The 13060-nt window shown below is 43.7% G+C and overlaps 1 protein-coding gene across 1 annotated transcript in view; it reads left to right on the forward strand.

Moving 5' to 3' along the window:
- Positions 1–13060, forward strand: part of GABRR2 (gamma-aminobutyric acid type A receptor subunit rho2) — a 482373-nt gene that overhangs the window by 396441 nt on the left and 72872 nt on the right. The window lies entirely within an intron of this gene.

Raw genomic sequence — 13060 nt, forward strand, 5'->3', positions numbered from 1 at the left:
AGTCACCTCAAAAGTGCAAGTTCTCCCTTGATCCTGTTCTATACTGCAGTTTAATCTCCGTGCAATCTATAAACTGGGGATCTATTTTGTAAACCTGCAATCAATGCTAATTTTGAAACTTTTAAATTAATTGTCCCCACTGACTGCATGGGACTGGTTGGCCCAATGTCTCTTTCCATTTGGGTGGCACGAGACAGGTTTCAATTGCCTGGTGTGTATGTTATGAGAGTTAAAGGTGATTTCCTTGACCAGAATTTGTAAAGGATGTTGAATGCCTTTCACAGGATGTGAAACCTTGGTGAGGGTTGCCTTCCTCACTCATAGGCAGAACAGCTCTATATAAAATGATTAGCCCTCAAAAATTAATTTATCTGTTGCAGAACACACCATATTAGTTGACTAACACCTTTTGTCCACGCCCTGATATGGCACAGAAAAACTCAGAGAATAGGAGTGACAATGCTGACCTGGGGTGTGTGCGAAAAGGCATTGTGCTCCCCAACATGCGCTCATATCATCGATCATCAACTACTCGTGGACTTAACCATCCACAGCTCAGCTTCCGCTCTATTTACCCGTCGACTTCAAATTTGACTTAGAACTTGTACAGCGCTCTGTAATCTTTCAGCTGGGTTCACACTATAGAAATACCATATACCTACGTACTCTTACATAATCACAATAAATAGCAGGGACTGAAGGAACATTTACATCCCATTCGGAACCAACATTAAGGGTTGACGGAGATGCAGTTGGGAGTCAGGGATGCCCAGCTGTGATATATGGCACAACTCAGATGGCGTAATTCCAAGCATTACAGCCACGAGCATAAAGATTTGAACAGACGCCATCAGGAAGGTGGGATGGCCATGAAACTCCCCCAAAACAAGGGGTAGACCCGGTAAGACTTCCTTAATCCTAAAGGGTGTTTGCTATATCACCTGCTGCATAATCTTCAGATTTTAACAAAACAACATTTGTTTCTAGCTGAAACAGTTCTAAAGTTACAAAAAACTCAGCAACTCATTGCAGCGCCGTGAAAGGGTGTTTGCAAATGTTGACTGGCCACCTTTCTGTTGCTTATTGCTATAATTGGGTGTTTGATTGGTTCTAACGAGGTGCAACCTATTTCCAGACAGTGTTAACAAGTGTAAAAAACTGAGAAAATAATGAAGCAACACTATCCCATAATGTGGCACATTAAGCTGCATAATTTGTCTTTTCTTGATGTACAATGTAGTCAACCTTGCTACATAATTTGGCTGACCCCTGGCACATAATTCCTGTGGCCCTGCTTACTGCCCGCCCATTCTGAGAGCTGGAAAAGAGGCCGGTGTCTCTCACTCTTTTCTATGACAAGTTGGGCTCATCTAGATCAAGAGTCCTAAGAGTCAAACAACCTTGTCAGAGAAGCTTCTACCTTCAGGGGTTATTTGTAGTTGTGCAGACCCTCCCCCTGATTCGTGAAAGTAGTAGGCACAATTAACAGATGGTGTTTATAATTTGGGCATTTATTAGGGACAGCACATGAGCTTTGTGTACCAGCTTTATAGTTTATAGGAGCTATTATTGTTATCTTAACAACCATACTAAAAAAACAAAGTGAATATCAGGAATACCCAAAGCATCTTATATTACACATCTCTATTGTCTGTAATATTTATGGCCTTATTATGAGTATGGTGGTCCTGGGACTTACTGTTGTGACCCAACCCCATCCCCCACTGCGGGTCCGGCGACTATCTATCTATCTATCTATCTATCTATCTATCTATCTATCTATCTATCTATCTATCTATCTATCTATCTATCTATCTATCTATCTATCTATCTATCTATCTATCTATCTATCTATCTATCTATCTATCTATCTATCTATCTATCTATCTATCTATCTATCTATCTATCTATCTATCGATCTGTCTCTCTATCTATCGATCTGTCTCTCTTTGTGTTTGTCCATTTATCTACCTGCCTGTCTATCTACCTTTTTATCTCTCTACTTCTTTATATATCAAATGGCTTATCTGCCTCTCTATCAACCTGCCTAACTACCTGTTTGTGTATCTATCTGCCTAAGCAACCCTCTCCATCTGTGCAATCATCTCTGTGCATGCAACCCTATCTATCTATCTATCTATCTATCTATCTATCTATCTATCTATCTATCTATCTATCTATCTATCTATCTATCTATCTATCTATCTATCTATCTATCTATCTATCTATCTATCTATCTATCTATCTAACCCTTACTGTCTGTCTGCCTGTCTACCTAATTACCTGTATGTCTGCCTATCTGTCTAACTGTCTGTCTATCTATCTCCCAGTCTGTCATTCTGTTTGTCTGTCTATCTACCTGTCTGTCTTTCTGTATGTCTGTCTATCTACCGGTCTATCTACACTTAACAGGAACCTAACATAGTGGCAGCTTTTTCCACCTGACTGCCTTAACGACCTTCAAAATTTTCCTCTCCTATTGAAGGTTACATGTTTAGTCCCTCCTGATCAGCAGGAATGAATAGGCTGATTAATCGTTGGTGCATATCACCCTCAGTGGATTCCCATAATGAACGTTCAGCATCAAACTCTGTCTAATCAAACCATAATATAATCTACCTCCAGAAATTGTAAACTCTTGAAATGTTTCACCACAAAAGCAGCAGAGGGAGCTCTTGCGGTCATTAGCCCAATTCAGGTTCAACAAAAAACCTAAAAGATCAATTGTACTTTCCAATGGTTGGTCTCATGGGAATAGAGTTGTTCTCAGGGCACTAAGGGCCTGATTACAAGTCCGGCGATCCGAGGACCACCAGACTCGTGGGGGCGTGGTGGTCCACCCACCACCACACTGGCAGTCTGACCTCTCTTTTACAGCTAGGGCGGTCGAACCGCCATTGCATCGCCGCAACTGCCAGGGATCTGGCGCAGCGGTCTTGAGGTCGCAGCATGCTTGACACGACCACAGCGGTCCGGCCAAGCATATTACCAGTTTCCTGTCCACCAAGGATTTCATGGCGATTCTTAATCGTGGCAGAGAGGAAACAAAGGGGGCCTTACAGGGTCCCCTTGTGCTTCACGGCCAAGGGGTGCATGCAGGTGGGCACATGTTTTGCCTCCCTGTGTACATGCACCCCAGTACCCCAGTAATCTGGCGGTCGGTGGTGCGCACACAGAATTGGCAGTGCGGAGTGGGCCGCTGGTGTGGCTGTCCCACTTCCGCACCACCAAACTTATAATCAGGCCCTAAGTATGTTAATTTCAACAATTGACAATATACCAATAAATCAAAGCTATGATTTCAATTGTGGCCAGTATGACAATGAGGTCACATTTAGTTTCATATCAACATATTTCTTCCACATTTCTTTTGCCTTCAATACCTGAGTCTTAAATCTTATGAAATGTCAACTGAAACATCCTGCTTTTTGCTCTTTGATCTGGATACCCTAGTAGTAATGTAGAGATGTTCTGTTGATGGCAAGTTTGAATGCAGCAAATAGAGTGAAATGTTGATAGATAAGTCTTCTACATATTAGAGTACAATTCAGCTAAATGTAATACCCTTTTCCAGTAACTACGATTGTTAGTTCTTTTGCTTTGTCCATCTGACTGGTAATGAATCACAAATGAAACCTGCAAATCCATTTTCAATGCCTTACTCAAAGCTCTCTAAATGGAAGAAATACATTGAGCCATTCAATAGCCGTACTTAGAGAAGCAATATAAAGCAAGAGGAACAGTTACTTTAATAATATTTTTGCCTATTTTAACGATGATGGCAATTTTGTCAAAGCATTACAATGAGCAGCACAAATAACTTTTCCATGACCTGCAACATAGCATTATTTTTCCCCAGAAATAATGAGGTTCGTGATAAAATGAGATAATACTTGTAACTCAGGTTTCTTTTGTTTGTCCTATGGCATAACACCTTGACTGGTTTCCTGCTAGATACCTTGCCCTGGGTGCAAATTTCAATGCATTTCATATATTCTTTAAACTCCTTAAAATCCTAGACCACCAAAACCATCAGCTGAATAGTCTTTGGATCCCTGAATGCCTGCTCTCAGGTATTATGTCTCCATGCTAGTTCTTTGTCTTTCATTTGTCATGCTGTAATTGGTAGATTTTCCACATCCGATTTCCATCGATATCAAATTCCTTTGGCTTTCTTGTTATTTCCTCTAGAATCTCCTTTAATACTGTTGTTTCATTTGCTTTTGATACCAGTCCTCTCATCAGAATGTGTCCCAATATAGATGTAGAGGAATAAAAACTATACTTACATGGAAGATATGCCTTCCTTGTATGGGCTATGTAATAAAAACTAAAAGCTTGAGAATCAAAGCATCCATACAGTTTCATGATGTTACAGTCATTTCACTGTATTTCAGTTTTCAGATTAAGATTGAGTGGAAGTGATTTTGAAGTGTACTTCAGTGGCTGCTTGTAATGTCTCAAATGACTTCAAGCCTATGTAACAGATGGATAGTTCAGTGCTACTGACATCTTTGCGTGATCTATAGGTCACAGATATCCTGGCAGGGACATGTCAGCCTTTGATCCATCCAAGGTTGATACATTGGGCACCGTTACATTGAGTAACTCTAACATTTGTTATTTACAGCACTTACAATCTACAGTGTTAAGCAATATTTAAAAAGTAATTATTATCATCAGTTCTTCATCAAAGATGATTTTGCATACAATATCTTCACCTTCATGAAAAACTGGCACTTGGTGCATACTGCAAGAATTTGTTCATGGTTCCACCCTAAAGGCTCATGACCTTTAGTTGAACTAATAAATAACATGGTTTTATGAAAGATTACATTTTGAAAAGGTGAATGGCCATGCCCGGGGCTGGGGGGATTACTTTCACATGGAGACTGGAATCAGATAACTACCCTTCTCGCCCCCTGATATTTCTATGTAATTTGGTTGTTTGCCCCAGTTGTTGACAAAATGTCCTGCCCCTCTATCTAAGCCATTGCGAGGCTTCATCATGCTGCTTGTGGCCTTTAGCCATGAGCAACAGTTGTTAGCTGCTGGGACTGTCCCACAGCACAACCTGCACCCGGCGTCTGATGTAGCCTGCAGCCCACTGCTCACACAGCAAGGTGAGCAAAGTTCTAGTATCTTAACATTTGAGCAGATCAGTGGAACAGCACTGGAGTCAAATTGAAGCTTTTTGAAACTGCTTTTCCTTTTTAATTGCTTCCTGATTTGCCTGCTCTAGCCCTACCTTGCTAACTACCTACCAAATGAACATCAAGAAGGGTTGAAAGTATTGGCAAATAACACATTTTTGCACCCGCCTTTAACTTTGTCCCCTTCATGTTTAAGGAACTTGGGTCCAGATTCTCAAAAGACTCATGGAACACAGCGCAGCAGCCAACTTCAGTTCTAGTGATCGGATTTAATTTATTTAGGTGTCATTTTATTTATTCGATTTAAAAAAAATATCTTTTTATTGACTCAAAGAACAAGCTTCAGATACGAGCAAATCTCAATATACATATACACTTCATGTCGAAAACAAGGCAATTATCAGACATTGTAACGCACAATACATAAGCACATTTCTTGTAATCCCGCTCCCCCCCCCCACCCTTGAATACGACACTGAACACTCCCAGGATAGCCGTAAGGCTCACCACATGAATCCCATCACAGACCTCTGTACACTGTCCAAGCCCCCAATATTTTCTCCCACTTGCGAGGGCATCCACAACTTTGTTAGACCACCTGCTCCGCATTATGACACCAGTCCATATCACAGAGCCATGCAGCTACTGTCGGGGTCTCCATTGCCCCCATGCTCGTGTGATGTTCCTCTTAGCGACCTCCCCTGCTAAAGCTAGCCACAGCTTGGCCCACTGTGGCCATGTAATCTCTCCTGTGACGCAGAGGATGTGCCATTTGGACTCTAGCGGAACCTGCCTACCGACTACAGCCTCCATTACCCGGGTGATGCCCCTCCAAAACTTCTGAATCCTGGGGCAGGACCACAAAATATGGAAAATTGACCCCTTCTCACCACATCCCCTGGCACACAACTTGGAGCCCCCGCCCTGTTGCAGGGATTCTGCTCATGCACAGAACTATGCGCAGGAAACCAGGACCTCAGTGAATTGCGGTGTACCAAAAACTCACCTCAGTAGCCAGAACCCCTATCCGACCAGCATCAGTGTCTCATTCGCTCTTCATACCTTATAGAAGCTACCAATGATTAGACAACCCAGAACATGCGACTTTAGAGTACTCTCAGGAATGGTGGGAATCAGAAATACCTGTTCGTTATTATTCTCATATCAGTCCACAACAAGAGTATTCAGAGACACAGTAAAGTTTAAAATGTTTATTTTATAAACTACGTGTCCTAAGATGCAGTACTTTGGCTAACATAAGCAGACAAATGATTACAATTAAAACCATCAGTATTGTTACAATACCATAGAAAATGAAGGGAGAAATCATGTTACAAATGAAGCGGAATACAACCACCCTTTCTTCAATAGTAAGCTAGTATTATTAGACTAATAGAAGGTCTCTAGGTTTGAATGGGGAACCCCATACCGTAAAGATCAGCTTAGGTGAATCACATCACAGGATCAGCTTTGCTCTGCGCCTGGAAAAGTTCTTCTCCAGAATGTGTGTCTAATGCATGCAAACTGCAATATTAAAGGCTCTCGACTTTCAGATATTTGCAGCTGTGTGCGTGTTATGGCTAGAGCGTGGGCCGATCAACCTGAACTCAAAAGCATACATTGTTTGTTGGCTCAGACTGTTTCTGCACACAATGTTCAGTGCACGTCTAGGGATTTGAACAACAGACAGTTCTCATGTGAAGAAAAGGCGAGCAAGCAGTTTTCAAATAATAACATCTATCTGCAGTGTCGTGTGCAAAAGCAGCAAAAGTGGCAAGATGGCGTTTCTAACATCTAAGACGCTTATGCTAACATAGCAATATGTGCATTAAAACGCTGCCTTCACTACAGCCCTTAATATGGACCTGCACCATTCTCGAGGCATAGGACCTGTGAAGGATGTAGAGTTGAACAAGTCTAAAGTGCGCTCTGATGGCTATTCCTCTGAGGCACTGGAGGGCCTCCGCCCAATCATCATCCTCCAAAAGGCCCACATCAGTTTCCCAGGCCTTTTTTGTAAGTAAGTGGCACCGCTTTTTCAATCATGGGATCCAAAAGGAGCCTATCCTCTAGTGGGGAATATTCCGGAAGCACAGTCCTTTCTGTCAAATGGCAATGGAGTGCTGAGCGCAACTGTTGGTATCTAAGGCATTCACCTCCCCCATTTGGAAGCCCTCCCACAGGCTATTGAATGTCACCATTCTACCACCTTTCCAGATGTCCCAGAGCACGTCGATATCTATCATGCTCCACTTCCTGAAGCCCTGCAGTCTTCGTACTTCTTTCAGAAAGTCTTCCTCCCAGAGTGGTGTCTGTTCAGTAAGTTTCCACTCCCACCCATCATTTTAGTTGCTTTATGCCAGATGTCGATGACCGTCTTTGTGTGTGGTGGCAGATGTATGGAGCCCCTACCCCTGCGGTACAGTTCCCTCAAGTGACTACGCCACTGGACGAAGTGGGAGGGATCGGAAGGGCATGGCGTGCCCCTACTTCGTTAATTTTATGCAATCGTTCCCCTACTTTTCTGTTTTTAGTAATGCGTCCCAGGACAGCAGAAATAGCGAAAGCCTTTAGATAAGGTTCGGCCCTTCATGGCCGTTCGAGAACGGGCGTGGTGGGCAGAGAAGGAAAAGGACTCTGTCTCTCTTCCTACTTACCCAGGGAAGACAAAAACAGTGTCTGCTTCTGCGCTGCCGTTGGTAGCTGCCTCATCTCTCTCACGTCATCCCCTTATTGCCTCTCTTTCTGTCTTCTCAGTTGCTGAAAACCGTGACTTCAAAAACGGCTCTTTCCTTTATTTGTTCCCCTGTGAAATGGATCCAAAAAAGAAAGAAGCCCTTTTGATGAAAATGTCTGTAATGTATTGAAGATGCTTCTCATAAAGAATTTAGTAGTTCTTTATTTGTAGGCTGAAGATAAACTGCGGGTACCAAGGGTCCAGAAGCACGAAGACCGGTAACGTTTAAACAGGCACAACAGAGTTCCAAACTAGAATATGAAGGGAACCAGTAGCCTTACTAATACCAATTTACATAACAATAGACCTAACAGAGAAGAAATACTGACATAGCATGCCACAATGTCTTTTTCTGACATTCGTACGGTTCGTATATCGGGGAGGGCTGCTTCCATATTCCATGAGGATACATTGTTGATGGTTGTTAGGGGAGCTACTATAGTTCCACATACTGTCCGAGCTGTATCATCCTCTTTTCCAGTACCTTAGTGAGAAAAGGAAGCTTGAGCCTGTGCCTGTAATTTCAAAGGACCTTTTTCTTTACAAGAGCGGTATGATAGTATGCTTTGGAAGGGGGGGGGGGGCACAACTCATGTGTGGAATAAAGCATTTGAAATGTTTGTTGTATCAAAGTCAATTAAAGGGAGGAGGCGCTCAGCTGACCATGGCTCCATAGGTGAATTAGATGCTTTTATTTTGACAGACAGGCTTAGCATCTCATAGGACTCCTGAATGTGAATAGTAGTAGGGACGGTTTGTAGGTTCTGGTGGGCTGGATAACATTTATTGATCTTTTTTTTAAAATGGATTGCCACGTCCAGGAGTTCCTACAGGAATTTGGGATCGTGGCTGTGTGAGCTAGACTACTGAGACAATGGCAGAGAACATGGGTTGATGGAGACACAAGATGCTATGTATTCAAACAGCGAATAGGTTGTTTCGGCAATGATATAGCAGTTCAGGTTAGTGTTATTGGTTAGGTCAATCTTTTTCTTCTCTTACCCTATCAGTTCTATTAAATGGTTTTGTAGTCTGGGAAGAGGAGATCATCAAGGTAAGTAGAGAAGCTGTCAGTAAACAATGTCTCTGTGAGTCAAACGTGAGGCAGTAGGAAGAACATAAGATGTTGTCTGCATCAAGGGAGAGGGAGTGTTATGAGGTGCATTTTTATAAAAGGGCTGGAATCATCATTTGCATTTTGTGCAGCTGCACTGCTAGGAGGTGGCAGGCCTTTCCCCTGAGTTTAGGTGGTTTGGGGGCTAGTGGATTGATGGGAAGCAATAGTATAGGGTCTGCGTCACCTGGGGGTGGCAGCTGTTTATGGGCTGAGGGGATTTTCACTGTGGTTAGTATTCACTTTTTTAGGTTCTGAAAAATGTAATTGAAGGCCAGCAGATAGTGATAATTTCCCTGAATCATCATGATTGTGGAAGTAGATAGTGAAATTTCCGAGTTTAATGATGAAATCGTGTCTGCAGCCCCCTTGGAAATTTAAAGTCTATCTCATGGTGAGATCTAAATGGAATACATTATTCCTTGCTTCAAGGTTATCTTTGAAAATGTTATGCTTTCATGTTCAGGCTTGTAAAGACGGACACCTTATCAGTATTTCAGGGTTTCCTTGCAAGAGGACATATTTCAGTCATGTTCTAGTGCTTTTAGAAACAGAAGTTGATGGGTATTTAATACCCCTCTAGACCAGTGCATATATGCTATGGTTGAGACCTACCGTGTTTGTGTATGGGACTATCATGATTGCTGGGTGGATTTGAGCCAGACGTGAGTGTCTGCACTAACCTGGGCTAATAATGTAGAGCTTTGAACAAAGTTAGTCTGCTTGTGCACTAGTGTCTCTTTATGGGGTAGTCATGGTGCCCTGGATGACTTGCACTGTTGTGTGTCACAAGCGAGAGTTGGCACTAATCTTCTTTAATGTTGCATTGTTTCTTAGCAGAGTCGGTCTTTTTGTGCATGTTGGACACACAGAGGTTGTCAAGCAAAGCTGACATTTTTGTGGATGTTGGAAGAGATTATGTAATCTTTTTTTTTACCTCTTTGTCAACCATAGGGCATCATATATTTAGTAAAGCATAAAGCATTTCTCCTTGTTGCGCCCTGTTAAGACCATATACTTCCTGCTTACATTTCACATGCTTTACTTAACCTAGCATTCCCTATGAGGAATTGCTTTTTCCAAGATGTTCATTACTTTTTTTTTCAGGCAGCATATTACTCGTCCAGTGCATAATTTGAATTGAGTCGCATCCCGGTGTTGATAGTGCAGCACAATTGGGTTATAGCTGAAGGCAGTGTGAGTTTCTCTCAGTGGGGCGGTATGGTGTTTAGTGGGGGAGAGGATGTGGCACTATGTCTAGAGCAGCAGTATTTGAAACTGGGGAACCAAGTTCAGCCTTCATGACCACTCCATCAAACTACTCTCCTGAGGGAGCACCTTAGAAGGCCCAGCTAAACTGTAGAAGCCATGGTGTCCTAGCACCAGCAAGTGGACCCTACCAGTGGCAAGTGTGGGTTAACCTCGAAGGCCTGTCCATCACAATCCATGCTGTAGATCACCTCCAGTCTTGTGGGCAGGCTTACGAAGCAACACACCCCAGAGTGTCACTGAGGTCACAGAACCCTTGAAGTCAGTCCGCCTCACCCATTGGTACCTCAATTGGCCTTGTTTCAGCAGTACTAGTGCAACTCACCAGGGATTAGCAATGCAGGATTTGCAACCACACCAAATAAGTTCGCAAACTTCACAGCCTCTCTGCTCCATGCACAAGCACTTTTAACATGTGCTGCCTGCTTTGGGGCCAGTAGAATTATGCAGCAAGAGAGAACAAAATTATGCCACAGTGTTGACTAAATTATGCAGCAAACAAAAAGGCTGGAGCGTAACGGAGTATATTTTATGATACTTTATTATTTTGACATTTTTATACATACTAAAAGTCTCTGCAAATATTTTGCCTCATTAGCACCAGTGTAACAGTCAAATGCAGCAGTGAGAAAGGTTACCAGTCAACCTTTGCAAAGGGCCCTCCACTTCGCAGCAACACAAGTCACATTTTTTAGTAAATTTTGATCCATTTGAGCTACAAACAACTTATTCGTTAAAATCATCAGATTATGCAGCATATGATGTATTATGTGGCAAACATGACAGAACCATAATTAGGTGGAAAACATTTGCAAACTGGGATATTTTGTCATTCATGTTTGAACTGCTCTTGTGGAAAAAGTGAGGAGAAGTGCTGATGACAGAAACTGCATGGCTCGGAGACAAATGGCTTGTACTTCGACTTTTAAGTGTATTTGGGACATTCTGTGATTGGAAACGTATCCCACTTTGTGAATACATTTTAATGTGAATAACTCATATTCAACCTTTAATAAACGTGTATCCATTGGTTGAATTAAATAATGTAATAAGTTTTAACTGGTCAGTGAAATACCAAACAAATACTAAAAACTGGGATGTTTTGCTCTTTCTGGCCACACCTCTGACTCCGCCCACTGACCCAGTCCACGGGTTATTTCCTCGCTCTGATGTCGTGATGTCCTGATGGTCGTGTGGCCATGGTGTCAGCCAGCCCCACCCCTCCTTCCAGCAAGAAGAGACCCCCACCTTACTCATGGCAGGACCCAGCCCATAAAGACATGGCAGCTGACTCAAGTGTTGAAGCATCGGATCTGAAGCAAGAACCAAACATTGAATAACACAAAAATACACAAACCCATAACAGTATCCCCCCACCCTGCAACCCTGCCTCGTAGGTCTAGAACTACCCACATCCCCAATAGCAGAGCGCCTGTCGGCCCAATACACAAATAACTAACATGGGGCTGTCTGGCACTTCCACCCAAGAGCGCCCCCTCCCGGGCCCCCAATTCCACCCCTCAACACATCGTAAAGCTGGAGCATATAAACATTGTCCCCTCCGGACAAGTCCCAGACTTCTTTATAGCTTGAATATGAGCTCCATTAGCGGACATTAAAGACTGTACCTCAAGCCCCTCACAAATCATACAACAGTGCACAGAGAGGAGTCCTGTCCCTTACTTCCCAGGATACATTGCTTCACTCGTGGGGCTTCCAGACCGAGAGCTCCTGGATCTGGATTCTGACCTTTCCCCCTCTCTGTGTCGAGGTGGAGACTCAAGAGTGCGGAAGCGACTCCTGCGCCAGTCCCCCTCATGGTGGCGATTGTGTGGTCAGTGGGGTCCCCCATCCAGCCATTGTTGGACCTCTGTAGGCGATGTGAAGAACAAGGATTTATCGTTGTCTAGGACCTTGAGCTTGGCTGGGAAAAGCATCATGTATTTTATCCCCTTCTCTCGAAGGGCAGGTTTTACCCCATCGAACGTGCGCCTTTTCTGCTGCACCCTCAGTGTGAAATTTGGAAAGAACCGTACTGTCGAGTTCTCGAAGGGGAGATCACCACTCACTCTAGTTGCCTACAAAATTGCGTTCTCGTCTCTGAAGTTCAGGACATGCACAGTGATCATGACTGGGGGAGCCCCGGGTTTCGGCTCAGGGATCGGGGCCCTGTGTGCTCTCTCCCCAGTAAACAGGGTAGACAGTCTCTTTGGTGTAATGTGGTTCAAGATAAGGTCTTCAATGAAGAGATACATCCTGAGGCCTTCCGCCCCCTCAGGCACTCCCACCACCCTAATGTTATTGCAGTGGGCCCTCCCTTCCTGGTCGTCCAACCTCAGGGCCACCTGCTCATGTTAGTGCGCCAATTCCTGTGCAGGTTCCTCCAGCTTACACGTCACAATGAAGAGCCCCCCTACATTCTCTTTAGTCGCTGTGACCCTCTCTGAGGTTTTTTGCATGTCCGCCCTCATCAAGTTCATTTCAATGGTAACCTTATCAATTTTCGTCTCTAGAGCCGTTCCCAAAGATTGAATCGCCAACATGATTGAACTGAGGGACGGCTCCTCTCTGGCCGATTTGTCCCCAGTCACCCCCTCCTCGGACGCCAGCTGGTGTGGTACTGCATATTTGTCCAGTTTATTGGTCTGCACAGCAGCCGGGGACCCCTTTGGTTTGGTCATGATCAGGTTCACGATGACTTGCAGCCCCCCTGCGTGCCACCCCCTTAACCTGTCTCCGATCACCGAGTTTCACAGGCGCGCACTTTGATTGCGATTTCTCCCCTTG

This window comes from Triturus cristatus, chromosome 6 (genome assembly GCF_964204655.1).
Source record: "Triturus cristatus chromosome 6, aTriCri1.1, whole genome shotgun sequence".
Taxonomy (NCBI): Eukaryota; Metazoa; Chordata; class Amphibia; order Caudata; family Salamandridae; genus Triturus; species Triturus cristatus.